The 27,441-nt window shown below is 39.1% G+C and overlaps 1 pseudogene; it reads left to right on the top strand.

Moving 5' to 3' along the window:
- Positions 1 to 10,197, top strand: part of LOC127568319 (phospholipid phosphatase 3-like) — a 123,481-nt pseudogene extending 113,284 nt beyond the window's left edge.
- The last annotated feature ends 17,244 nt before the right edge of the window (positions 10,198 to 27,441 follow it).

The raw sequence follows: 27,441 nt of genomic DNA, 5'->3' as shown, positions 1-27,441 counted from the left end.
GTTGAAGTCAGATATGTTTAAGAGACATTTAGACAGGTGATTTAAAAAGGCAAAGCATCAAAGGATATAGACCTAATATGGGAAATGGGATCAGTGTAAATGGACAAAAAGGTTGGCATGGACATAGTGGACCAAAAGGCCCATCTCTGTGCTACACAACTATGACAATGACATTATGATGCTTCTTCTTTATTTAAGAACCCTGTGTTGTTAACAGAATTTTGGAATACTATTGACAACCAGTTTCATCAGAGCCTTGTGTGTGCCCACCCATATTTTCCCTTGCGGTATCTTGTATTCCCTCAAATTTACGGCACTGGCTCCTCGGAATAGCTCCAAAAGATTTTTGGGAACCACAAAGATTACTCTTGCAATAGTATTATAGGGTTTACTGACTGAAGAATGTTACAGCATTTTGAGGAGGGGGTAATTTGAAGATCTATAAATAGTTCTATTCATAACTAGTTAAGGCCAATATATGTAATTTTACACAACATCATGTTACTTTGGGGATTGTTATCTGGGATTATCCATACAGTCAAACTGAGCAAAGTTAAATATTAAGGTGTACACATTCCTTAATATTGGTCCCTTTGTTTTAATATTTGTAATTGGCAGTCTCTGACTTTCAAGCCATACATTTTTATTGAGATGTGGGTTTCTGCCCATAATTTGCTGCCTATTTAATTGAAATGAAGAAAATAATTGCAGGTGATTGATTCCAGAAGCAGAAATCTTTAAGGGTAAGGGGAAAGGGAAGTTTTGAGTGATTATCAGAGTAAGGGTAGTCTCCACCCCAGTTTCACCAGCAGCTCATGCAACAGACTAGAATATGGCCCAAGACTGAGGTGACAGTGGGCTTAGGGGAGTTGGACAAGTAAAATAATTACAGCCAAGCATAGCAGCACATGTATAACCATGTAACCTCATATGGTTAGAGAGCTGCTTTGCTTCACCTGAATCCTTTGGTTTCTTAAGACCTGGAACCTGAACCTTCATTTATGTTTCAGTACTTCAGGGGTGGCTCAGAAGCAGTCTTATCGTAATCTCTCATCCTCTCTTGATCCCTAGAGAAATTTATGAGGCATGAATAACGTACTAATTGTTTCTCGTAGTTCAGTTTGTTTGGACAATTTTGAGTTTAGTGTTTGAAGATTGTCATTTCTGAGCATAATATCTTTGTGACTTACAGTTAACCAGAACTCAAATCTTTTTCTTTTTTCAATAAAATCTCTGATTAATAACAGAGGTCAAAGGGTTCAGAATACTTTCATTCATAGCTCATCAGATCCTGACTAAATGGTGCATTCTTCCTGAACACATTGTGGCTGCTTAATAATGCAGTAGTAAGCTGTGACCTTTATCCTCATGTCTATCTCTGTTACACGACATGGCATTGTTCTGCCGGAGCTGGGATTGTAAAAGCTGACTCATGCATTTCTATCGCCCAGATGTTGGAAGGAAGCCCCATTACTCATAGCTGTATGTAATGATCATTTGCCATTCACTTTAAAGACTATTTGATGGTTGCTACTACCGCAATAGAATAGAAGTTAGCAAATTAAATTTTGGCCTGAAATTATCCTAAATGCATTTTCTGTTTGTATGACAAATTGCTTGTTAAAAAGTTTGTTTCATACTTTTCCATTGAATGGCACAATTAGATTGATTGCTACTGTTCAGAGCTCTGATTTTCATGGGAACTTTACATTTGTAAAATGTAAAAACAAACTGAATTTGTAAGTACACATTATGTTACTGAGGTATTAAATATACCTGGCATTCAATATATATTTGTGAATGCAAGTCAGTCGTGCAGGGAGGTAAGCTTGCCTGTAACAAATGATGCGATGACTTTGATACCATAGGCAAGGCCCAAGATTGAACCAAGTCTTTGTGGATTGTATGGTAGCTTGTCCTCACTTTGACACAGTATCCAGTTTATTACCAGCTGGTCCATGATTTTTCAATCCATAGCACTTGCACTAAGACCCTTATTAGAGGGAAAACTTGGAATCACAACACTTTTGTGTGAACATTATAAGGTGAGACTTTAAGGGCATGGTAATAATTTGCAAGTGATTTGAGGTGTGTGTCCTGTAGAAGGAGGGGTTAGTATTTGTTGTTCTCAATTAAGTATAGGTGCAACAGGAAGTACAGCTAATTATTATCTGGTAACAGGTTGTAATTCAAAACCTAATTCCAACATATTGTTATAATGCTTTGGCAAGTACTTAGATTTAAAAACATTCAATTTAAGTCAGTTTTTAAATGTATTGCTTCACACAGCCACTATTAATCTTTGTAGAAAATGACTATGTTAAAAGTGATAGTTTTAACAACGATGCAATCAATGTCCTTAGCAGCAAGGTTCAATGCAAGAATGCAGGTTGAACACAAGAAAATAAGAGTAGGCCACAAGGTCCCTTAAGCTTGCCTCACCATTCAATATGATCGTGGCTGATCTACGCTGGCCTCAACTCCCCTTCTGTGCCAGTGTCCCATAACCGTTACTTACTCAATTTTCAAATATTTATCATCTCCACCTTAAATATTTTTAATGATCTGGCCTCCACCACTTATGAGGGCAGAGAATTCCAGAGATCCACTACCCTCTGAGAGAATAAAAATTCTTTGTACCTCGGTTTTAAATGACTCTCCCTTTATCTAGTAAATATATCCCCTTCTTCGTGACTCTCCCACTAATGAAAACTTTTAAGGTGGAAGTGAAAACTAGGATGGGGCTTTTAAAATTCCCCGATTCCTATGGAAAAACAAGCAGATCATTTATTGTGGATGTTAGGGGTTGGATAAGATTGGATGGAATAGGTTGGCAGATCTGTTCATGGTTAGTTACCTTTTTGTGCAAAACACATTTGATAGATTACAATAAGATTACAATGGTATTCATTTTTGCACGTCTCGTGCTTGTCCATTTGACACTGCTCTTTGAATGAGTTCCATAATTATTGATTCATAACCACCCTTCTCTTAATATTACAAACACACATACAATGTTTTTTTCTCCATCAGTGTTGTAGAAAGTACAAGAAACCTCTGTCCTAGAGTTCTGTTGAGTGCCAATAAATCTGATGATAGTAAAAAAAATGCATGCTCCTCACTCTGAAATTGTGAATGCCTTTCATGATAACAGATTCAGAACAGATTCATAGCTGCAAAAAGAAAAAGGTGACTTTGGACAATTCATTGCAATTAGATTGTGTAGTCTGTTAAAACTTCATTTTCCTCCATATCCCCTTGAATTTGTATTATGGTGCAGATTGTTTTGTGAAGGAAGTTGAATGTGCTTAAAATAGTGTAAAACCAAGGCATTGTCTATAATAGAGAGAATAAAGATGTGATTTGAACAGGATATTGTGTGAATACACTGTAATAATAACATCTGAAAGCAGATATTCAGAATAACACTTTGGTGCTGAACAACTGAACTGACTTGTGGGTCATAAATTGCTGTTTCTTTGTATATTCCATCGTGCATTGATAGAACAGGATTGTTCTTTCATTAGATGTGTTAGTTATTTTAGCAGGCAAGAAAGAACGTGCTTTTCATTATCCTAAAATTTCCTGAAGCAGTTGACAGCTAATCAATTGCCTTGCAATCTGATTACTGGTGTTATATGGACAAATGCCAGGGACACAAGAAATTCTGCAGATGCTGGAATCTGGAGCAATATACAAAAAGTGCTGGAGGAACTCAGCAGGTCAGGCAGCATCCACGGAGGGAAATAAACAAATGCTATATGGACAAATGCAGATGTTATATGGATAGTTGGACCTCAACGCTACGTGCTTAGATCACTGCTCTACTCTCTCTACACTCATGACTGTGTGGCTAAGCACAGTTCAAACACCACCTATAGATTCACTAATGACACCACTGTTGTTGGTAGAATCACAGATGGCAATGAGGAGGTTTACAGGAGTGAGATAGATTGGCTGGTTGAGTGGTGTCTCAACAGCAACCTTGCACCCAACATCAGCAAGACCAAGGAATTGATTGTGGACTTCAGGAAGGGGAAGTCAGGAGAACAGACACCCGTCCTCATTGAGGGGTGAGTGGTGGAAAGGGTGAGCAGCTTCAAGTTCCTGGGTGTCAACATCTCAGAGGATCTATCTTAGGCCCAACACATTGATGCAATTACGAAGAAGGCACGCCAGCAGGTCTACTTCATTAGGAGTTTGAGGAGATTTGGTATGTCATCAAAGACCCTTGCAAATTTCTGTAGATGTATGATGGAGAGGATTCTGGCCGGTTGCATCACGGCCTGGTATGGAGGCTCTGCAGGATCGCAGGAGGCTGCAGAGGGTTGTAGACTCAACCAGCTCCATCACTGGCACAACCTTCCCCACCATTGAGAACATCCTCAAGAAGGCAGCATTCATCATTAAGGATCCTTGCCATCAGGGACCTGCCCTCTTCCTGTTGCTACCACCAGGGAGGTGGTACAGGAGCCTGAAGACCCACAACTCAACAATTCAGAAACAGCTTCTTCCCCTCCACCGTCAGATTTCTGAACGATCCATGAACACTACCTCATTATTCCTTTTCTCTAGCGCTATTTATTTATTTTTGTAATTAATCGATTGTTATGTCTTTGCACTGTACTGCTGCTACAAAACAATAAATTTCAATCGAATTGAAGGCAGAATACAAGGTTAATGGCAGGACTCTTAGCAGTGTGGAGAAACAGGGGGATCTTGGGGTACAGGTCCAAAGATCCCTCAAGGTTGCCGCGCAGGTCGATAGGGTTGTTAAGAAGGTGTATGGAATGTTGGCCTTCATTAGTTGGGGTATTGAGTTCAAGAGCCGCGAGGTGATGTTGCAGCTCGAAGCTGTAGAGAGGGTGCAGAGGAGATTTACCAGGATGTTGCCTGGATTGGAGAGCATGTCTTATGAGGATAGGTTGAGCGAGCTAGGGCTTTTCTCTTTGGAGAGAAGGAGGATGAGAGGTGACTTGATAGAGGTGTACAAGATGATAAGAGGCATAGATTGAGTGGACAGTCAGAGACTTTTTCCCAGGGCGACAATGGCTAACACAAGGATGCATAATTTTAAGGTGATTGGAGGAAGGTATAAGGGGGATGTCAGGATGTCAGTTTTTTTTTACACAGAGAGTGGTGGGTGCATGGAATGCACTGCCTGAAGAGGTTGTGGGGGAAGATACATTAGGGACATTTAAGAGACTCTTAGACACATGAATGAGGGAGAAATGGGGGGCTATGTAGGAGGGAAAGGTTAGATAGATCTTAGAGCAGGATAAAATGTCGGCGCAATATTGTCGGCCGAAGGGCTTGTACTGTGCTGTAGTGTTCTATGTTCATGTCAGTGATAATAAATCTGATTCAGATTCTAAAATGCTGTGGCCAATCTGCAAACAGAAAGTGGAAAGAGATAAATGAGCATTTAATCAGTTTTGTTGACCCATGTTGAGGGTCATTATCATGTACTTGGGGATAGTACCAGGGATCTTATTGAAGAGTGAAGTCTAGGTGTAAGATTTCATCTGAAACAGCACATATGGGACCACATATCACTCCTCCAGTCCTGCACTCAGCACTGCCTCATCACGGCCTTGCCCCAAACACGTAGTGAAGAGCTGAATGACAGCAGTGAGAGTGACTGGGCTTGACAACATGGTCACATCTGAGAGAGTCTTCCATCAAGAAGTCCTGCCAATACTTGTCGATGGGAAACAAGGGGAAAAGTCTTCCAGTAGATTTACACTTCACATAAAAAAAAGTGTTCTGGTTGTCAGAGGCCCAGAACTTTGGTGGAGGAGTTTCTGAGGACAATATCTGAACCACCTGCAGTTGTTTCTTTCCTTGAAAAGGTCAGAAATGGGGATACTCATTCAACATTGCACAATGTTGAATTCCATTTTAAGTCTTCAGATAATGAAGCAGTGTATGCATGCATGCAACAAGACCAAGATGACATCGGGCATTGGCTGATAACTGACAAGAAATGCTTGTCAGGCTTTGATCATATCCAATGAGAGAAACAAAATACTTATCCTTGATATTCGAGGATAGTACCATCAGTGAGTACTCCACCATCCACGTCCAGGTTTTGAAACTTAACTGGATCCAACACATAAAGTCTTTTGCTGCAGGAGCAGATCAGAGGGAAAGTATCCTGCGTGAATAATTCATGTCCAGACTCCCCACAGCATTTTCAGCATCTGTAAGGCACAGATCAAGTGCGATGGACTACTCCCCACTTGTTTGGGGGAGTGCATCTCCAAGGACACTTAAGAAGGTCAACACTATTCAGGATAAAGCAGTTGAATTAAATGACATCCCGTCCACCATCCTAAACATTCCTTCCCTTCTCCACTGATGCATCGTGATCGCAATGCGTAGCATCTTTAAGATGTACGAAAGTTACTTGCTAGCTACACTGATAGCGCCTCCCAAACCTACAACATCCACTACAATGAAGCATGAAGGCAGCAGGTGCATGGGAGCACCATTACTTGCGAGCTTCCCTCCGTGTTGTGACTTAGAAATATATTGCCGTTCCTTTGTTATCGAGGGGTTAATACCCTGGAACTTGTTACCCAAAGACACCGTGGGAGTACCTTCACAGGAAGGACTAATGCAGTTCAAGGAGTGGCTGAACATCACCCCAAGGGCAGTTAGGTGTGGGAAACAAATAATGTTTCCCCCCCCCCCCCCCCCCCCCCAGCAATGCCCACTTCCTGAAAAATGAATAACTTAGAGCTCTGGATAGGTCTTGAACCCACAATCTTCTCAGTTAGACAGAAAAGAACAGGATCAAGCTGAAGTTTACCGGTCTTGTATGCGGGCATCAGAAGTTCAGCTTGATTGGATACCCATTATAAACAATGCAGATCAGCCCAAGATCATCGCCAGAGATGAGAATGAAAATCAGTTGCAAAATGAATACATGACCTCCATATCTCTTTTACAAAGGGTGTAAATTTGTTTCCACCTGTCTTAATGCCAAGAAGTGGGTTCACCCACAATGCAGTCTTCAAATATTTGGTGCTTTTTTTAAATTTAAATTTTTTTAAATTTTAAATTTAAATCTTATTTTTTAAAATTTTATTTACAGCGTGGTAACAGGCCCTTCCGGCCCAATGAACCAGCTCTGCCCATTTTAAACCCAAATTAACCTACCCGTACGTCTTTGCAATGTGGGAGGAAACCGGAGCATCCGGAGGAAACCCACGCAGACACGGGAGAACGTGCAAACTCCTTACAGACAGTGATGGGAATTGAACCCTGATCGCTGGCGCTGTAATAGCGTCATACCGTGGTAGGAAATGAAAAAAATTCCTTTTAATATTCCCAACATTTTAGTGGAAAATGTTATCAATTGCAACATGTATACTATATATGCACAACAATTGCAGCCTTACTGGGAAATAATATTGCTTTGTATGTAAGGTTTTGCTTTGAAGCTGTTTTTAAAAAAAATTTTCCTGTCAGACCAATGCCCTTCAAAATTTCCTGTTCCCTAGTGTCCTCCGGGGATTAAAGGGTGCCGTTGTACCCTGATGATGTAATTGGGCAGCCAGGAAGTGAGTTTAGTATTGCATCCGCTCATTGACTGTCTCTGGCAGCTGTGCCTTCATGCCTCAAACTGCTTTTGGTGTGGTGAGAACTGGGAAAATGGAATCAATCTGGACCTCCAGCTATTGGTCTCTGAAGGATTCACTTTGTGTGTGTGTATGTGTGTTTGTGTGAGTGTGTGTATCTGCAATTAAAAGAATGTGTGGAAACTTTACTATATACTTTTCCCCTTTAAATTGCTTTCCACCAGTACTGCATTTATAGTGAAAAAGAAAGACTTATATTTATGTAGCACCATTCATGATCTCAGGATAGGCCAAAGCTTTTTACAATCAGTTATGTATTGAAATTTAACCACTGCAGTGAAGTAGGAAATGTAGCAGTCAATTTGTGCAAAGCAAGATCCTACAACCAGCACTGTGATAACCAAGGAAAATGTTTTGTAATCCTAGCTTTCCTTGACAAACACTTGTTCAGTGATGTCTGGCAGTCATGGTAGTGTAACGCTTTACAGCGCCAGTGACCCGGGTTCAATTTTGACCACTGTCTCTAAGGAGTTTGTACATTCTCCCTGTGTCTGTGTGGGTTTCCTCCCACTTTCCAAAGACGTATGGGTTAGGAAGTTGTGGGCATGCTATGTTGGCGCCGGAAGCGGGGCGACACTTGTGGGCTGCCCCTAGAACACTCTATGCAAAAGATGCATTTCACTGTGTGTTTCGATGTACATGTGACTAATAAAGATCTTATCTTAATCCAGAAAAAAGGAAACAACATTTTGCTGAAATTTGCAAGTTAATTGTATTATCTCTAACTTGTACCAAAGTATGTGGACTTCTGGTAAGCCCACCTTATTTCCCAGTCTTAAGTGGGTTTTCATGCTTCCAGTTCAACATGTGGAATGGAACTGCATCTTATTCTCAATGTGTATGGGGAAATTTCTATCCATGAGGCATCATATATTTACAGTGAAGGGCAATGACAATATTGCAGAAGTTTTGGTCTGTTAAGTACTGTGCTTGCAATCTGACAATTGAGGGATGAGGCAGTTAATGAGCTTCATTGCAGCAATGGGAATGGAGCTGCTGATAGCAGAGGGAAGCTGCAAAAGAACATTACCATCATAGGTCCACTTCATGCTTTTATAATAATATGTACAACCAACAGAGATTGCTCTTATGGAATCTGCCTTCAAGGACATACAGAGCAGAAAACAGTCACTAATGATACCGAACTCAGAAATATAATTATCTTCATTCATAAATTAAATTATGATGCAAAATTTCACTGTCTTTGTAACAGCAGTATTCCAAATAAATACTTTGTGTGGTGACTGGGATATGACAAAGATATGAATACCTTGTTGATGAGTTAAGTGGGAAACACAACAGGGAGGAGGCTGAGGAACCAGAAAATAGAATGGAGATGACTTAGTCAATTAACTGTCTATACAAATAATGTTTGCACCTCCTCTTACTCATGTTTCAATCAGTTCATGATAGCTTCCCTTTCATCTTGTCATTTTTAAACAGAAAAATGACGCATACTGTTGGCAAAGAAAAAAATGTTGTTTTAAATTATGCATAATGCTGTTTAATCTCTTTGGGATTGTATTCTGCTAAAACGTCTTATGAGTGAAATAGAATAATGATGTTTTCATACACCAGCTCTAATCTATATCATTCTTCACTCATAGGCCTTCTATGTGTCCAATCTTTTCAAACCCAAGATGAAAGTACCCCCTCCACCTGTGAGAAGAGAGATAATTACCCCTGTGGACATCATTGACAGGAACAACCATCATGGGATGTGCTAATCATCTTTGCAATATGGGAAATGTGTTTAAACAGCAACAAATCAAAATGGACTGAAGCTGGTGCAGAAATCGAAAGAGAAAATAGTGACTGCTGAACAGCAAGTATGCTGCTCTCTAATCTCATCAGACAGTAGAATGTAGGGGGAAAGACATTTTATCCACAATCTTGTGGGAATGTGTACCATAGCAGCATTTTAATCAAACCACAAAAATCATACAGAAGGCATGAAAACTTTAAGCTTGTGAATTTGTTTTGAACTGGTCAAAGTTGGCCACGAATGAATCAATGCATTTGTTCAACAAAAGGAAAAGAAACTTTATAATAAACATCACATGCAAAAATGTAACAGTGGCCATCTCATTGTAAGTGACGAGGACCACGGCAGCAAACTTTCATATTTTATATATAAATATATAAAAAAACTAAAACAAGATAACTATGTAAAATATTATTTCTGAATCAATTTTTTTTAGATATTTTATCCACTGCAATTAAAACTGTTTATGTGTCTTGACCTGTGTTATTTACAAAGTGCTGCTTAAAAAATAGCATTGATTTTTAAAAAAACATATTTTGTATGTAGTCAACTAAAGTATTATAAAGCTTTTTTGAGGTGGGGGATAATGTTTGAAAAAACTACAGCTAGAGCCACTTGCATCAATAATAAACATCACAATAAGTCATTTGTTAGTACTCTATATTTTTGTTTTGTAAAAAAAAATGTTTAGCTTCAACTTATTTCTTGTAGAATTTGAACGTTAACATCTGACTATTCTTCTGATGTAATTAGCTGTATGTTTTGGTTATGTGCTTTTAAAATAAAAGCTTCTAATGGACAGTGTGCTTTTGTTCAGATTTCTAACTCCCATTTTCCTCTCTGCTGCACAGGCTTATTCAAATAGATGATGTAATTATTCACCTTGGTATTATTCCCACTTATTAAAGAGAGGTCAAAGGGCAATACAATTTAACAAACTCCATTTAAGTCAGACTTCTTTTTGTTTGGGAAAAAAATAGTGTATTGCTTCCTGTACCAAGAATTGATCCCATCTCTGGCTTTGGATATGTCTCTTACCCAGAGTGACGTTTGAAATAACATCACTATTTGAGGGGGGGGGGGGGGGAGGTGGGGCATTCATTTTCCTGAAAATTCAGCCCCAATTGGTACAGCTAAATGTAGCACAGGTTGTTCTCTGCTACTGAGATTTAAAACACAGAACATTACAACACAGTACGGGCCCTACAGCCCACGATGTTGTGCCAACCTTATCCACATTCAATCTATCCCCCTCTCTACTTCACCACCCATAACCCTCTATTTTTCTTTCGTCCATGTGCCTATCTGGTAGTCTCTTAAGTGACCCTATCATATTAGCCCCTACCACCACAGCTGGTAGTACATTCCAGGCACCTACCACTCTCTGTGTAAAACAAAAACCTACCTCTGATATCTCCCCTGAACTTTCCTCCGTGTACCTTAAATGGGTGACCTCTAGTATTGGCCATTGCCACCCTGGGGAAAAGATGCTGGCTGTCCACTCTGTCTATGCCTCTCATAATCTTATACACCTCCATCAAGTCTCCTCTCATCCTCCATTGCTCCAAAGAGAAAAGCCCTAACTCTCTCAACCTCTCATAAGACATGCTCTCCAACCCAGGTAGCATTCTTGTAAATCTCCTCTGCATCCTCTCCAAAGCTTCCACATCCTTCCTATAATGTGGTGACCAGAACTGAACACAATATTCCAAGTGTGGTCTAACCAGAGTCTTATAAAGCTGCAACATTATCTCTTGGTTCTTGAACTTAATCCCTTGGTTACTGAAGGCCCGCACACCATACACCTTCTTAACCACCCTATCCACTTGTGTGGCAAATTTGAGGGATCTATGTACTTGGACCCCAAGATCTCTCTGTTCCTCCACACTGCTAAGGATCCTGCCATTAACAATGTACTCTGCCTTCATGTTTGTTCTTCCAAAGTGTATCACTTCCTACTTCTCTGCCCAGCTCTGCATCCTGTCTAAATCCCGTTGCAACCTATGACAACATTCTTCACTGTCTACTACACCACCAACCTTCGTGTCATCTGCAAACTTACTAACCCATCTTTCCACTTCCTCATCTAAGTCATTTATAAAAATCACAAAAAGCAGGGGTCCTAGAACAGATCCCTGTGGAACACCACTAGTCACTAACCTCCAGGTTGAACACTCCCCTTCTACAACCACCCTCTGCCTTCTGTGAGCAAGCCAATTTTGAATCCACACAGCCAATTTTCCATGGATCACATACCTCGTGACTTTCTGAATGAGCCTACCATAGGGAACCTTGTCAAATGCCTTCCTAAAATCCATATATACCACATTCACCACACTACATTCATCAATTTGTCCTGTCACTTCCTCAAAAACCTCTATTAGGCTTGTGAGGCATGACCTGCCCTTCACAAAGCCATGTTGACTATCCCCAGTAAAACTATGCTTCTTCAAATGTTCATAAATCCCGTCCCTAAGAATCCTCTCCAATAGTTTGCCTACCACTGATGTAAGTCTCACTGGTCAAAAGTTTCCAGGATTATCCTCTTTACTGTTTTTGAATGAAGGAAAAATGTTTGCCATCCTCCAATCCTCCGGTACCACTCCTGTAGCCAGGGAGGACTCAAAGATCATCGTTAACACTCCAGCAATCTCTTCCCTCGCTTCCCGTAGTAACCTGGAGTATATCCTGTCCGATCCTAGGGAGTCATCTATCCTAATGCTTTTTAGTAGCTCCAACACTGCTTCTTTATTAACCTTGACATGCTCCAACACATTTGCCTGTTCTGTGCCAACCTCACATTACCTCCATTGATTTCAACAAAATGGATTTTGGAGCCAAAGTTCAACACACTAAAGTGATTCCATAACATGTTCAACACTAAACATTGAAAATGAAATTCCAGGCTCTTGCGTCTTGGCTAACATTCCTCCTTCAACCAGCACGATTAGAACACATTCATCCTTGGGGACACAAAAGAGACTGCAGATGCTGGAAATCTGGAGCAACACACACAAATTGCTGGAGGAACTCAGCAGGTCAGGCAGCATCTATGGAGGGAAATGAACAGTCAACGTTTTGGGCTGAGACCCTTCATTCATCCTTGGGCATGTGATATTAATGCACAATCACACAAAGCTGTTCCTTTTTGTTCTCCTCTTCTGTAATTAGATTCTGTTGAATATGTTTGTTCACATCATGGATTTCCTCATCTTTTGGAAACTTGGCCTATTGTTGGAAGGACTTAAGATATAAAGTCAAAAGACGCAGGTATCTAATCCAGATGATGTGGGGATAAGGTTGTTACATCTCTATGTTGTGCTATCTTTAGAAGGGATCTGCAAGTCAACATGTAAGTGCAAGATACCCTGACTGCTTAAGTGACCAAGTCCCAGATGTATACAGCAGACACAGATGTATAATACTGCTCAACCTACAGTTTATTCTGCACGTCAGTAAGTAACAAAGTATTGTACATGTGATTTGTGCAACACTGATGGTGTAGCCTAGAAATTAGATGCTTCTGCACACCTTTTGTGTAAATCATGCACAAAAGTGGTTTTACTCAGGGTACCATGCTAACAATAATTTCTGAGTAAAATTGTGCTCATTGGGAAATGATACAGCACACTTAAGATAAGATTTATTTATTAGTCACATGTACATTGAAACACGCAGTGAAATGCATCTTTTGTGTAGAGTGTTCTGGGGGCAGCCCGCAAGTGTTGCCACGCTTGTGGCGCCAACATAGCATGCCCACAACTTCCCAACCCGTATGTCTTTGGAATATGGGAGGAAACCGGAGGAAACCCACACAGACAGGGGGAGAACGTACAAACTCCTTACAGACAGCATCCAGAATTGCACCCGGGTTGCTGGTGCTGTAATAGTGTTACGTTAACCGCTACACTACCGTGCCATGTGTGAATAACCTGAGCATGGCTGACATTTGCTTGTTGTTGATCATACCCCAATGACATCCCTCACAGCACATTTTTTTCATTGCCCAAAGATGGGAGCTGTTGATGGTGGTGGTGGTGGTGGTGGTGGGGGGGGGGGGTGGTAGGGATTTGGGTCGAACTCTCAGGAACGTCTGTGGAAATCCTAGGAGAACATCATGCAGGGTTTGGCAATAAGATGGTAATTAATGGGTCTGCGCAGTCAAAACAATATCTTGCCTACAACACCTGCCAGCCTCATATTTCAGTGGTCATTATAATGGAAAATGAATCTGAGGTTCTTCCTCCACTGATTGTAGCCCCTTTGTACAGATCCCCTCTGAGTGATTTATAGCACTTTGATTAGCCACATCTTGCAGTGGCTTGGGGCCATTCGTGGCATGGAAACCAAATGGGTCTGGCCATTGGACCAGTCACAAAGGAGATCACTACGTCACTGCTTCTGCAGGTTTCCCCTCTACTCCACGACAGTTTTTCCTGCTGCTGTTCAACGGCTACCATTGGAGAGGTTTCTACAAGTGTTGACTGGCTTTCCAATGGTCAATGTGCCAGTGATGCTGCAGTTGTAGACTCTTCATGCCATCATGAGGGTCCATTTTCAAGGTCTTGTACGTAAACAACTGAATGTGCCAAAGGTGTCTGTCATAAGTTTTAGATTGAATTTGTTTCTGATTAGCATATGTATGAAAAGGAATGAAAATAAAATCCCTAAACTTTTAGATGAGATGTTGCATGGACTACTGATAAGCACTGGATAGATTGTAAATACTGAACAGGTTTCAAATATTGAATGGGTGAATAGGCCGGACTTGATGGAAAATCTTAAAATGATCTATACAGTAAATAGTGCAGTGGCCAAGGGACTAACCTCTGGAATTCCTTCTGTAAATCTCTCCACTTCTCTATTCATTTATCCTTTAAGACTTCCTCACTCTGGTGAAGCTTTGGGTTATCAGCCCTAATATCTCCAGAAGTGGCTTGGCACCAAAATTTGTTTGATATCCCCACTGTGAGATGATTTAGGGTGTTTTATAACAACAAACTGCTATATAAAAACAAGTTGCTGTTTGGTAGTCCTACTTTAACAGGTTCCTTAAGGTTTAATCTCTTTTACCTATTTCCAGGTTATGATGTAGTGGAAGCCTTGCCCAGGCCAGCTCTCACTTGCTCCTTAGCACACCACACCAATCATTACTGGGGAGTTTCCCTGCTACACCATTCACCACTTGAGGTTTTGGGGTAAGACATTTTCAGCAATTTTCCATCAGAAAATTAATTAACTGGTGACTTTAAGATTGAGAAACATTGGGCAGGAACGTACTGATCCAAGCCCAAACCTTACTGCTGCCAATGCCAGTGGAGTGACCACATTAAATCTTCACAGCCATGCAGCTTCCAATGCAATGCTGTTGTCTCTGCTGCAGCAGCTGTGCAAGGTGCAATGAGCTGCAGGCTTTGACTAGGCCACCGCTGGTGTAAAATAAGGTCCCACCCACTCAATGGCCAATTGACAGCCAATAGAAGGGGATTTCACTATTTCCAAATGTAAAAATTAAAAATCCTTTATTTAAACTCATGTGATACTGCCATTAATGAATTTAAAACATAAATATTGAAAATAAACAAAATTTACTTGATTGCCTTTTAAATGAAGGGCAGTGTCCTATTCATATGACTGGATTCATGCTCAGAACAGCAGGAAAGGCTGAAGGGTCAGATATGAAGTGTGCCTGGCTGCTTGGCTCAGCCACTTATGGAATGCCCTTGGAGTCGGTGGTGAGTTTCTGCTCAGAGCAAGAGGTCAGATGTACATATATTGGACTTCTGGTGCATTCCTAGCTTCTGTGTTGTGGCGTGCAGATGCAGAAGTCCAGGACACACTGTTGTGTGCTCTCCAGCTGGACCATAGTTCCCTACAGGACTGCCAGCCAGCTGCCAATGCATTCAGGCCCAATAGCGAAACACCGAGCAAAACAAATTAAGCAATGGTTAAGATGTCATAAACTTCAGATTCATCTATAATGTAGATTATTGGAAGAAGGAAAGATGAGGCATTTTTATTTTAACCCTTGTTCAATTTGAAGAGGATTGGTTATGTTCAAATCTGCATGGAATGTATCTACAGTGTACTCTCAACATCCATGGAGAAGGGGGGCTGCTGGTTGCATGAGAATTGTTTAAAAAAAAATTACTTCACACACTAGGATTCTATGCATAAACCTTTAAATAAATTGCCAAATTATATGTCATCTCCTTATCCTTTTAAATACCAATGAGTTATACTGCAATTTTATATGTTGAGGCTAAGCAGTATTAATGCAAATTGCAGGAAAAATAAATCAAATGAATAATTGTATTCACATTATAGGAAGTGCCAAATCTTGAAGAGGACATTGGAATTAATCAGCCATTACCTTTTATGCATAAATGTAAATAAACTAAAATGTCTTTTTCAGAATTATTTTGCACATTGAAAAAAAAAGGAATTACTTAATATTTAAGGAAATTTTGGTGGTTGCCTGACAATTTTGTATACCCAAATACTGGATAAACTAGAGTTTGCTGTAGTTACTATATTAGGCAGAATAATTGTGGTTTTATAAAAGTGAAAATGAGTTTAACAGATTTATTAGAGTATGTATTTAGCAGGAGAGATAAGGAGGTACTAGTGTTTGTGATACATATTGGGATCTATTGTAGTGTGTTGAATTACTTGAGTGGCCTTGCAGCTCTTGGATGGATACGAAGTTGGCACCATCTATATTGCAAATTGCTTCATTTCCACTCCTTTATGACAAACGTGTTTTATAGTTTCATCATGTAAATGTCCAGCGTAAGAGGATATGACTAGGAAGACAGGAAATTTTAATTAGTTGGTGCGATGAGTAATAGATGAGCAATGTAGAAATTCAGAAGAAAAAGTGATGGCAGCATATGTGAACAGCACTTCATGTGTTTATTAAAATAGCAAACAACATAGCCTCTGGCTAAGGATACACTGCTTCACATTTTTTACATCTAGGCATCATAGACTAATAAACTGCTCTAGAAAAAGAAAAAGGATTTTCTCTTCTCTAGAGAAAAGTCAGTTTGGAAGCCACAAAGCATATTCTGCTTTGGTTTAATAAATATAGAATAATGAATTCACTCCATAAACTGTGCCCTCTATAAACCCCTTTTCTCCTTTCAGACACTCCTTCAAACCCATCCCTGAATGATGTTTTGGCTATCTGCTCTCACAGTTCTTCATCTGACTTGGTGCTGAATTTTGTTTGATATCCCTCCTGTGAAGTGCCCTTTCATATTTTATCTTATTAAACATGCTATATAGATACTACTGTATATGCAGCATAGTGACTAAGTTATGTAACATTTAATGACCTTGATAAATCACTAGTCATAAGTTCGAATCACATCAAGGTTCAGTTAACTAACTAATCTAGAATCAATAGCTGCTATTATTAAAGGTGACCATGAAACTAATGGATTTGTTTTAAAAAACTTACTGAGCTAATTAGTGTTTTTAATGATGTAAATCTCTAGCCATTTTGGCATAAAGGTGACATCAGATCCACAGCAATGTACTCGACACTTAAATGCCTCTATTAAGCCTCTCATTTGTACTTGGTCATGATGTAACAAGAACAAATCTGGCAGGCCCCCCAGCTTTGACTTAAGCCCTGCAAGCTTCTCCTTCCAAGTACCTATGGACTTGTGTCCAAATTGGGAGCTGTGAGCCAAAGGCCGTTCAAGTCCGAGATTGTTGTAGTCACAAAATCGTAACTTTCAGTCAAGAGCCCAGATTTTTCTATTATGATCCCTGGGTATGCCCCCTTCACAGAAGTGTACCACAGAAAGCATTCTATCTGGATGTACCATGGCTTGGTATGGCAACTGCTCTGCCTGTGACCACAAGAAACTGCAGGGAGTTGTGGATACAGCTCAGCACATCACGGAAACCAGCCTCCACTCCATGGACTCTGCCTACAGTTCTTCCTACCTCGGTAAAGCGGCCAGCATAATCAAAGATCCCACCCAACCCAGACATTCTCTCTTCTCCCCTCTCCCATCGGGCAGAAGATACAAAAGCCTGAAAGCACATACGACCAGGCTCAAGGACAGCTTCTATCCCACTGCTATAAAACTATTGAACGCCTCCTAGTGCAATAAGATGGACTCTTGACCTCACAATCTACCTTGTTATGACCTTGCACCTTATTGTCTACTTGCACTGCACTTTCTCTGTAGCTGTTACACTTTATTCTGCATTCTGTTATTGTTTTACCTTATACTACCTCAATGCACTGTGTAATGAATTGATCTATGGGAACGGTATGTGAGACAAGTTTTTCCACTGTACCTTGGTACAAGTGACAATAATAAACCAATTCCAATGGAAGATGGTTATGGTTGTTAGAGGTCAGTCACTTGGAAAGTGAAGCAAGGGTGTTATCAAGTGGCAACCATTAATAAACTGTTCACTGATGCCCAGTTTGGGTTTCACAAAGGCTAATTGGCTCAGTCAATGGAAGGCATTTTAGAAGATATATTGCACAAAAATATTGCATAACTATTTGACATTACTACTCATACAGACAAATTACTCATAAAAAGAAATAAGACCTCTCTTTTGTAGAGGCAGCTGGCCCATGGAGAATGGTGGAACCAATGGGTACCAAAGATTCAACAGAAAGTAAAAAAAGGAATAGAAGAAAGTTGAGAGTGAATTTATTTATCTGGTCACCAAAACTAGAAGGCAATTGGATTTTTTTCTAATTTGAGTTGCTGAAGAAAATATTACAGAATCACAGAAAGTTTACAGCGTTGAAACCCCAAGGTTTGTATTGTACTTTGAATAAAATTTACATCAAGATTATTTTCCTCTTTAAACAGGCAGGAATTATAAAAGTAGATGTGGCATTGTAGAGGGGAGAATTTAGATTAAAAACACCACTTCTCAAAAGCAGCCATACATTCATAACATTTATTCCAAAATAGTTCAATCTTTGCAACTCAGGACAATTAGATACGTGCTGTGATGGCAAGTAAAGCAAGCATTTATTATTAATCTGGATAGAAGCTTTGACTAATTAGAAACCATGCAAGAGGCCAACTGGCCTTTGACTACTCTTCTGCTTAAATTCAAACAGCCACTTAGAATGCCATCATGTGGTGTCTTGTGAGAGTTACAGTTTCATTAACAATGGCGTCAAAAGGGACCTAATTGCAGGAAGTGACTATTGACCAGGTAGAAAGGTGATGATGTTTATTTGGTTAACACTTAATTTCTCCCCGTTGATTAGACTGGAATACTCAAATGGTCCACTATTTGTCTTGAAACATTATGGTTCCACTTCATAGTAGTGCTCCTCAAATCTCCTAACACACTCAAGACAGATGGCAAGTTTTAGTTTTATAAACAAATGCTTTATCGATTTCCCAACAATCAGCCACAGATTGTGTTACACAATTGCAGTACAGTGATATCACAGTTTTGAATACCTTTCCATGAATATGCTTACCACAGTAATGAAATTAACAATGTAACCAAAAAAAAACACAGCTAAAACTGAAGAATATTGCTTCAGGTAACTAAAATAGGATGCCTTGCTGACTTTAAAGATTTGTTTTGAAAGATGCAAAGAAAGTAATTTCAAAGGTATATTCAAATCTCAATTTGTACAAACCACCCTCGGCTATTTCATTTGAATGTTTTCAGATTGCATCCTTTATTCTCTTGAATAATAAGTGGCAATTGCCCTTGACCGCAGCGCTGCACTTTGTTGCTTTTTGCTTTCAGCCTGTTCTAATATAACTCTGCTCAAATGGCATCATTTTATAAACGAATCTGCTTTCTGTCATCTAGTGTAACAAAGTAAATTGCATTCTACCTGCCTACTGCAACATTAAAAGAATTTCTCTCTCAGGTAAGTGAAGCTAATGGGAACAAACTATTATTAAAGAGCAAGAAACAGTGGAGTTTTTCTCCTCAAAGTTCACACAGAAGGCATACAAACTTTAAAAATAACAAAATAAGGAAAGGTGGCATTTTTTCCTCACGTGTCCTTTCAAATTCAACTCACACTATGGTGTTGAAAATCTGTGTTCTTTCTTAAAACTTAAGTATACTTTGTGGATTGAATTGGATTGTTTCATTTCAGTCTCTAGCAGCACAAGTCAATTGTGTAAAACCAGCCAGATTCTGGCATAATTTGGCAAAATAAATTGGATAAATACACATTGGTGCCCTGGGGGTTGTTTTACTGAGTTACAGATCAACATATGTTGCTGAAACAGCATTCAGTGCTTTACCTTGCCCCTGTGAGGATGTGGAGTGGATAAATGATCTCCCTTGCAATACACTTTGATGAAATTAAAGGTAACTATACATATTCATAAGGTATTCTATATGGCAGCTGTTACTATGGAAAGTAAGGCTGACTCCTTTTCTCATGCTGGAAGCAAGCAACTTCCAAATGGCATATTCTGATAATAATAAAAATGAAACTAATTGTAGTGAAACACTTTAAGTAATGTCCTCATAAAGTGATATCTGATGTTCTTTGAATAGAAGTTTCTCAAGTGTATTTATTTTTTAAGAGCTATTAAAATATTTTAAATACTGAAAAAATGGATTAAAAGTAATGTGAAATACTAACAAGTAGTTCAAAACAGCTAAAAAAATGTATCAAACAATTAACTGCACTCTCCTTTCTCCACAAGGTTGGAAAGTCCAGTCAAATAAGTGGTGTAAATTGGAGGGGGTGAATGTAAAGTTCATCCAGCCCCTCTATCCAGCAGGTCAGTGCTCTACCACTGGGAGAAAGTAGCGAGTCAATGTTGTTGGACAGAGAATTCCTAAGACTGGAATTCCAGGAGAAATGATTTCTTCTTATCTCAGTCTTGAATAGCTGACACCTTATTTTGAGACTATGAATCCCTGGTGCTAGGTACCTCAGCCAGGGAAAACATTATCTTTGCATCTCCCATGTCAAGCTCTGTAAGCATTTTGTGTACTTGTATGTTTTGCCACACTGTGTGTTTGTATACACTAACCAAGTCACATTCTCAGCTCAGTGGAACCTCTCACCACCTTCACTGTTACTCTGGCAGCATCCTCTGTTCCCTCTGGAATTGGGTCAGTAAAACAGAGACAGGCAGGGCCTCTTCCACCCAGCTTCCTATAACGTGCACTGATGGATGTCAACTGCACTGATGAAAATATTTTCCCAAAGGAACTGATCCACATTCTAAGGGGGTTGAAGGTAAACTGGGATGTAGGTTTGTATTAGATCTGATATAGGCAAGGCTAGAAGGATGCTGAATGCATCAAATTTAGAAAATGTGCGCCCATGGAAAGGAAGTTGTGTTTATTTATTTCAGGGAAAACAATGGCTACTCTTTAAGCATGGAAACAGAAGTTATTATGAGAATGTTAATAAATATCCCATATCTTGAGGAAAGATATGAAAGGGAAGAGACTGTTTAGCTCTCCTTGTATACAAAAAAATGATGGTCTAGATCTTCTGCTTGTCCCTGAAACCTGCTGTTAATTGAAACCAGACACTGTGTGCATTCTTCCACTAGGGAGAAAGTTTCAAACTGATCAGTTTGGCTCAGTTCAGCACAGGCATTTTCCTAGTGAAAATGGCAAGCTCTGTCCTGCAAAGTTGCTTTCAGGGCTGGTTAAAGCCTGCCTCCATGATTACCTACTGTGAAGCCTGCCAAGGCAATGGAATGTCTTTGAAATTCTCTGAAATCCACAGAAATTCAAAATCACTCAAAAACTATCAAAGATTAAAAACACTTAACATTTTTAAGAAAATTTAAAAAAATACACGTGATAATTAAAACAATTAAACACATTTAAATCTTAGGTTAAAAAAAGTCATAGAATGGTTAAAGCATAAAATGTGGCTAATCAGCCCATCATGTCCACACTGGCTTTCTATCAGAGCAACAGATTAGTTCCACATCCCTTCTCTGTAGCTTTGCAAATTTTTTCCACCATATATTTCTCCATTTCCCTCTTTAAGCCCACAATTGAACCTGCCTTTACCACAACTATAGGCAGTGCATTTCCAGATTCCAACCACACAGTGCAAAAACAGTTTTCCTTGTATCACTCTTAATTCTTCTCCTCATTATTTTGTATCTGTGACCATTATTTTGTACTTTGTGCTGAGGTGTCTGAAGTATTAGAACCTTTAAGCTTGAGGTAAGAGATCTATGAAGTGAACTACTGGTGACAGTTCATGCCATAAATGTCTGCTGGAATTCAGTTGCATAAGGGTGGTTTTAATTGAAAGAAATGGTAAATACTTAATGGTCTAAATGTAATGGAAGTGTCAATAGAGCAAAATGGTTTAAAATAGAAGTGGTAGTTAAAAGTGGTTCGCTGCACATCTTAAATTTCCCTATACAGTAAAACTCTGATAGTCTGGCACTTTGGGACTTTGGTAGTGCAGGACTAGCAGATTTTCTGGATTATTGGATGTTACTCATCTTAATACCCAAATTAACCCCTCCACCAAAGGCAACAGCTTCCGACTATTCAGTCTGTACAGATCCTTCGTTATTTTATATACTTCTATCAGATCTCCCCTTAACCTTCCAAAGGAAACAGCCCCAGCCTCTCCAATCCACACTGTTACCTCATCAGAAAAAATATATTAAATTGATAAACACAATTTCTCCTTAAAAATCCTTGCTAGCTTTCCTTAATTAATCGATTTTCCTCCCAGTACCCAATAGTCCAGTCCTGGATGAATGTTTGTATAAGCTTTCCCATTGCTGAGGTTAAACTGATCAGCATGCAATTGCTATGCTTATCCTCACTCCCATTTTTTAACAAATAAGTAACAGTTACCACTCTCGTCTCTGACACCAGTCCTATTTCTAAAGAACAAAGAAAAATTATGGTTAGTATCTCCACAACTTTGAGGGGCATACATAAGGTGGAAGTTCACAGTCTTTTTCCCAGAGTAGGGGCATCTAAACCTAGAGAGCATAGGTTTAAGGTGAGAGCAAGTTTTACCACACAGAGGGGGGTGGGTATATGGAATGACATGGTGTTTCAAGTGCTCATCTAAATACTTCTCAAATGTTGCAAGAGTAGATGCCTCCACCACATACTCAGGCTGTGCGTTTCATATTTTAATCTCTCGGTGGAAAAGTTTTTCCTCAGGTTCCCTATAAGTCTCCTACCCCTTACCTTAAATCTATACCCTCTGGTTATATCATCTCTGTGAAAGAGAAACATTTCTCATTACTTAGCCTACCTATGCCCCTCATAATTATGAATACAGATCTTCTCTCAGCATATCCAGGCTCTCCTGAATTGCTCTATCCTGGCAACATCCTGGTGAATCTCTTGTGCACTCTTTTCAGTGCAATCACATCCATCCCAGAACATGGCCCAATTAAACTTTTAAATAATTGTCCTATAACCTCCCTGTTCCTTTATTCTGTGCTCTGGCTAATGAAAGCAAGTGTCTCTTATGCTTTCTTCACTAACTTATTTTCCTGTGCTGCTGCCATCAGGGATCCTTGGATATTTCCTCAGTACTTCCTAAGGTCTAACGTTCATCGTATGTATCCTAGCCGCATTATTTCCCTCAAAATGCTTCACCTCATTAGAACAGTACAGCACAGGAACAGGCCCTTCAGCCCACCATATCTGCATTGACCATGAAGCCAATCTAAACTTATCCTAACTGTCTGCACATGGTCCTTATCTCTCTATTCCCAGCCTGTTCACATGTCTATCCAAATGCTTTTTAAACTTTGCTATTGTATCTGCTTCTACACCCTCCCCTGGTAGTGCACTCCAGGCACCTACCACTCTCTGTGTAAAAACTTGCCTTGCATATCTCCTTTAAACTTATAATTGTCGCAATTGTACCCACCTTTGCCACTTCCTCTGGCAGCTTTATTCCATAAACGCACAACCCTCTGTGTGAAAAAATTGCCCCTCTCAGCTTAAAGCTATGGCCTCTAGTATATGACATTTCCACCTTAGGGAAATGATTCTATCTATCCTGCCTATGCCTCTCGTGATTTTATATACTTCTACCACATTTATGAGGATTCAATTCCATTTGCTATTGCCCAATCCATCTTACCAGTTCATCAATATCATTCTGTAGTCTAAGACTAACCTCCCCACTATCAACAACACCACCAATTTGTGTGCTGTCTGCAGATTAATCATGCCACCTATATTTACATACAGACTGTTAATGTATAAAACAAATAGCAAAGGTCTCAGCTCTGATTCCCTGTGGTACACCACTGACTGTGATAAAATTGAGTGTACCATCTGAGAGCTCTAAACTTAAGTCAAGACCTTAATTTCCATTTGACATAAATATCTATGAGTACCCTCACTACAGGGAGATTATACTTTATCAGCCTACACTTTCAGGACTAGTTAACTTCACTACTTTAGTCTCTATAGAAAGGTCCAGCTGTCAATAAACACTATTTCAAGCGGTGGGTCCCTCCTCCAACCAAGGAGAAGATACTTCCAGCTAATGAAGCAGTTTAAGCATAATTTTATTTTAAGTGAGACACATTTAATTCTAATAAGTAATTCTTAACAACAACTTATAACTTACAAAGGATTTCCAAACACAAGTACAATTCTTACAAACTAAGAAGTCATACCAACAAGTTGCAGATGAACAAGTCGTCCATCACAAAAACCAAAGGCTGAGGAATGAATTCTAGGTCTTCTTTCTGTAACCCCTTCTCTCTGTCATTTCCCCTACCCTGACTGCTTTCTAACAGTTATACTGCGTTTTCACGTAGTTGGCATCATTGGCATGTGATGTTTTTTCAACCACATTTTTAGGCCAGGTGGCTGGAGTGTTTAATTAAGTAAATGTGGATCCTATTGTTCTCTTGTTTATGTTAAGAGGCTGAGCAGGGAACATTGGTTAGAAGTTTAACTTAGCAAACAAAAACGTCTTGAGCCTTGGACAATTTTTGCTGTTTTTGCAAATGGGATTTTAGCTTAATGAGTAACCACTTCTTGACATTTGGGCAGGTCATGCCGCTGTGCTAAAAAGCTGAGGTTAGCAATAAGCCTTTTTGGGGCCTCGGAAGTGAATATTCATCACATGGTCACAGGCTTCCAATCACAAAAGCAATCCTCAACCATCATCCTTTGCCTTCCGTCACCAAACCAAGTTGCCAGGGTTCAATGGGCTCTTACCTTTTGGCCAGTCTCCCAAATGGGATCTTGTCAGCAGCCTTACAGAGGTGTACATAGACTACATCAACTGTATTATCCTTATCAACACAGTTGCCTCTTCAAATAATTAGTCAAATTGGTCTGTTAGGACCTCCCCCTATCAAAACCATGCTAACTATCCTTGATTAATTTTTGCTTCTCCAAGTGCACATTAATCCTGTCTCATTGGAACTTTTTCTAATAATTATCTACCACTGATGATAGGTTTATCAGTTTGTATTACCTGACTTTTCCCAGTTGTCCTCCTTGAATAAATGTACATTATTTGCCATCTTCCAGTCATCTGACACCTCTTCTGTAGCCAAAGGTTTGAAAGTTTCTGTCAGAGCCCCTGCAGTCTCCTTCCTTGCTTCCATAGCAGTGTGTGATATATCTCATCAGGTCCTGGAGTTTGCCTATCTTTAGCCACATAAGACATCTAATACCTCCTCCTTTTCAACAGTAATTGTGAATAAAGAAACTCTTAACTATTCTGTGCACAATCTCAGGAACTGTTTTAAGTTGAAAACTATTGACAACCCAAATCAGTTAAACTAATCTTCAACTTTTTACCGAGCCTTAGATTTCCATGGTCAAATTGAAATAGTCCTAACCTAAGATCCTCTGAAAGAATTGTTGAATCTTGTGATGTTTGTGATCACTGGCTTATTTTAGTTAGGATGTACATGCCATACATTTTTAGTTCTGGAAGTTATATGTCTTGCTAGCCTCTACTAAATGAAGTGATAGAAAGCAAATCTCTGGAAAGTATCCTGGACATCACTACAGATACAGATGAAAGAGATCAGAATGTTAAGAGTAGGATCAATGTACTCACTGGGTTAGCACATTTAGGTTAGTCTTGCTCACTGGTTGGGTGTGCAAAAGAAAAACAAATACAATAGGAAAAGAACCAATATGAGTGAAAATCTGTGGAGTCCAGAAAAATACCAAGTACAAAAGGGCTTTTTCATACACTTAAGCTCAGAAGGTTGACATTCCTTAAAAGTAGAACTTAAGGAAAAAAGTTTCCCACAGCCTTATTCAAACACCAAGCCTATACACACAATTTCTGATTAGTCAGACTCAATATTAATCAAGTCCAGCTGTAGCTGCATGTGCAATAGGCTGAATTAATTCAATATTTCGTTCCACCAAATAACTGCCCTTTTAAAAAAAGCCAGCTTTTTATTAAAAAATAATCATTGGGGAATTTTATGACTGACAGGCCAGTTGTTGACCTCTGTGCGGTGATGGGATTCCGAATAAAGCCCTTTAGAAACAGTGCAATGAAAGCTCAGGAGACGTTTCGCAATCATGTTTCACAATGCCTTTGATTACTGAAATTTTAAACAGTTCAGAATAAGGTTGCAACAAAAAATTGTAATAATCATTGTAATCAATCAACTTGTTATTAATCATTCTCCTGTGCTGGAATGGGATTTCCTGAATGAGGATGTGAAAATGTCATTGAGTCGCATTCAGCATGATGAGTTTGATGCATGATTCCAATCTCCAAAACAGTGATGAGCATCACTCTTTCATATGTTTATATTATTGACAATTTTTAACCGTAATAATTTAGTAAGTTCATTTTCTGAGTCACAATTTTAATTTTGATTTCTTTGTGTATTACTTTTTGTAGCAATTTTATTAATTGTTTGATTTCTAAGAAAAGTATTGCTGCAAGTTATTGAAAAAATAACCATCAGTCTAGTTTAGATTGATTGTAAGAGTGGGAAATATTAAACCATAGCCTAAAAAGAAGTGAATGGAAAGGAACAGAATGGCCAAATAGACTAAGTGAAGACATGGGCACACAAAAGTAACCTACATAAAACACTAAAAGGATGTGAAGGAAAACAGAAGAAAGCATCAGATTTTCAACAATGAATCTGAAGAAAGCAAATAGCTTAAATAAAAGTAATAAATGAATGAGGAAATTTCTTCTTGTCGGAGTTACCCAGACTTTGGAATCTGAAAATGCAACTTTCTAGAAGTCCTTTAAGTGCCCTAAAATATACAATAAAAGCTGTTAAAAAGAAACATATTAATCAGTTGTAAACATTTATACTTGCATGCACTTCCTGTTAACTTTCTTGCATTGTATCTTTCTGTATCCATCTTTATAATGGAATCTGCTAATTAAATATCACTGTAGCTACATCCTCCTGTCGGTAATGGCACTGTGGTATCTTAGTTTTACACCTCTTAGCAGAAGGACTTAATAATTCAATAATATTGCTTTATATTTCAAATCTCCATTTAAATTTTTATAACTAATGATAAATTTAAGAATATTAAATACAAATATGATTAGAATGATTTTGATGTGTATTGACTTATATCTGTATGACCTGGTCCATATATCTTTGTCTTTCTAATGCTCTTCACAAGAACATGTTACTTGGTCTCCTGTATAACTCCATGGCAAATCAACTTATATGTCTATAATCAATTTGCCAAAGTTATTTTGAAACGTTTTGTCAGTTAGTTTTCTGCAGTGTTTGAGAGAAAGTCAACAGATTAAATTATCTTGAACTGAAACTGAGAAGAACTTTCCCTAGTTTCAGAAATAGAGAAGGTTGACTTTATTTTTGTTGAAACTAGGCAATTTGAGAAAAAGTACTGGTTGAATCTGTTGCTACTCTGTTTTCCAATTTTAATCATTAAGGCATAATTCACTAAACAAAGGTGGTAGTAGGTGCAGAAAATGGGCTAAAGTGAACAGTTGGAAATATGTCCAGTTCAGCAATGATTATATCATTATAATAAGTAAAATGACAGCTGGAAGAGCCATTATGAGATGTTACATTAACAGGTCACCATAGACCA

The sequence above is a fragment of the Pristis pectinata genome, chromosome 3, assembly GCF_009764475.1.
Source record: "Pristis pectinata isolate sPriPec2 chromosome 3, sPriPec2.1.pri, whole genome shotgun sequence".
NCBI lineage: Eukaryota > Metazoa > Chordata > Chondrichthyes > Rhinopristiformes > Pristidae > Pristis > Pristis pectinata.
Note: the sequence above shows the minus strand (reverse complement) of the source record. Positions and strands in the feature narration are given on the sequence as shown.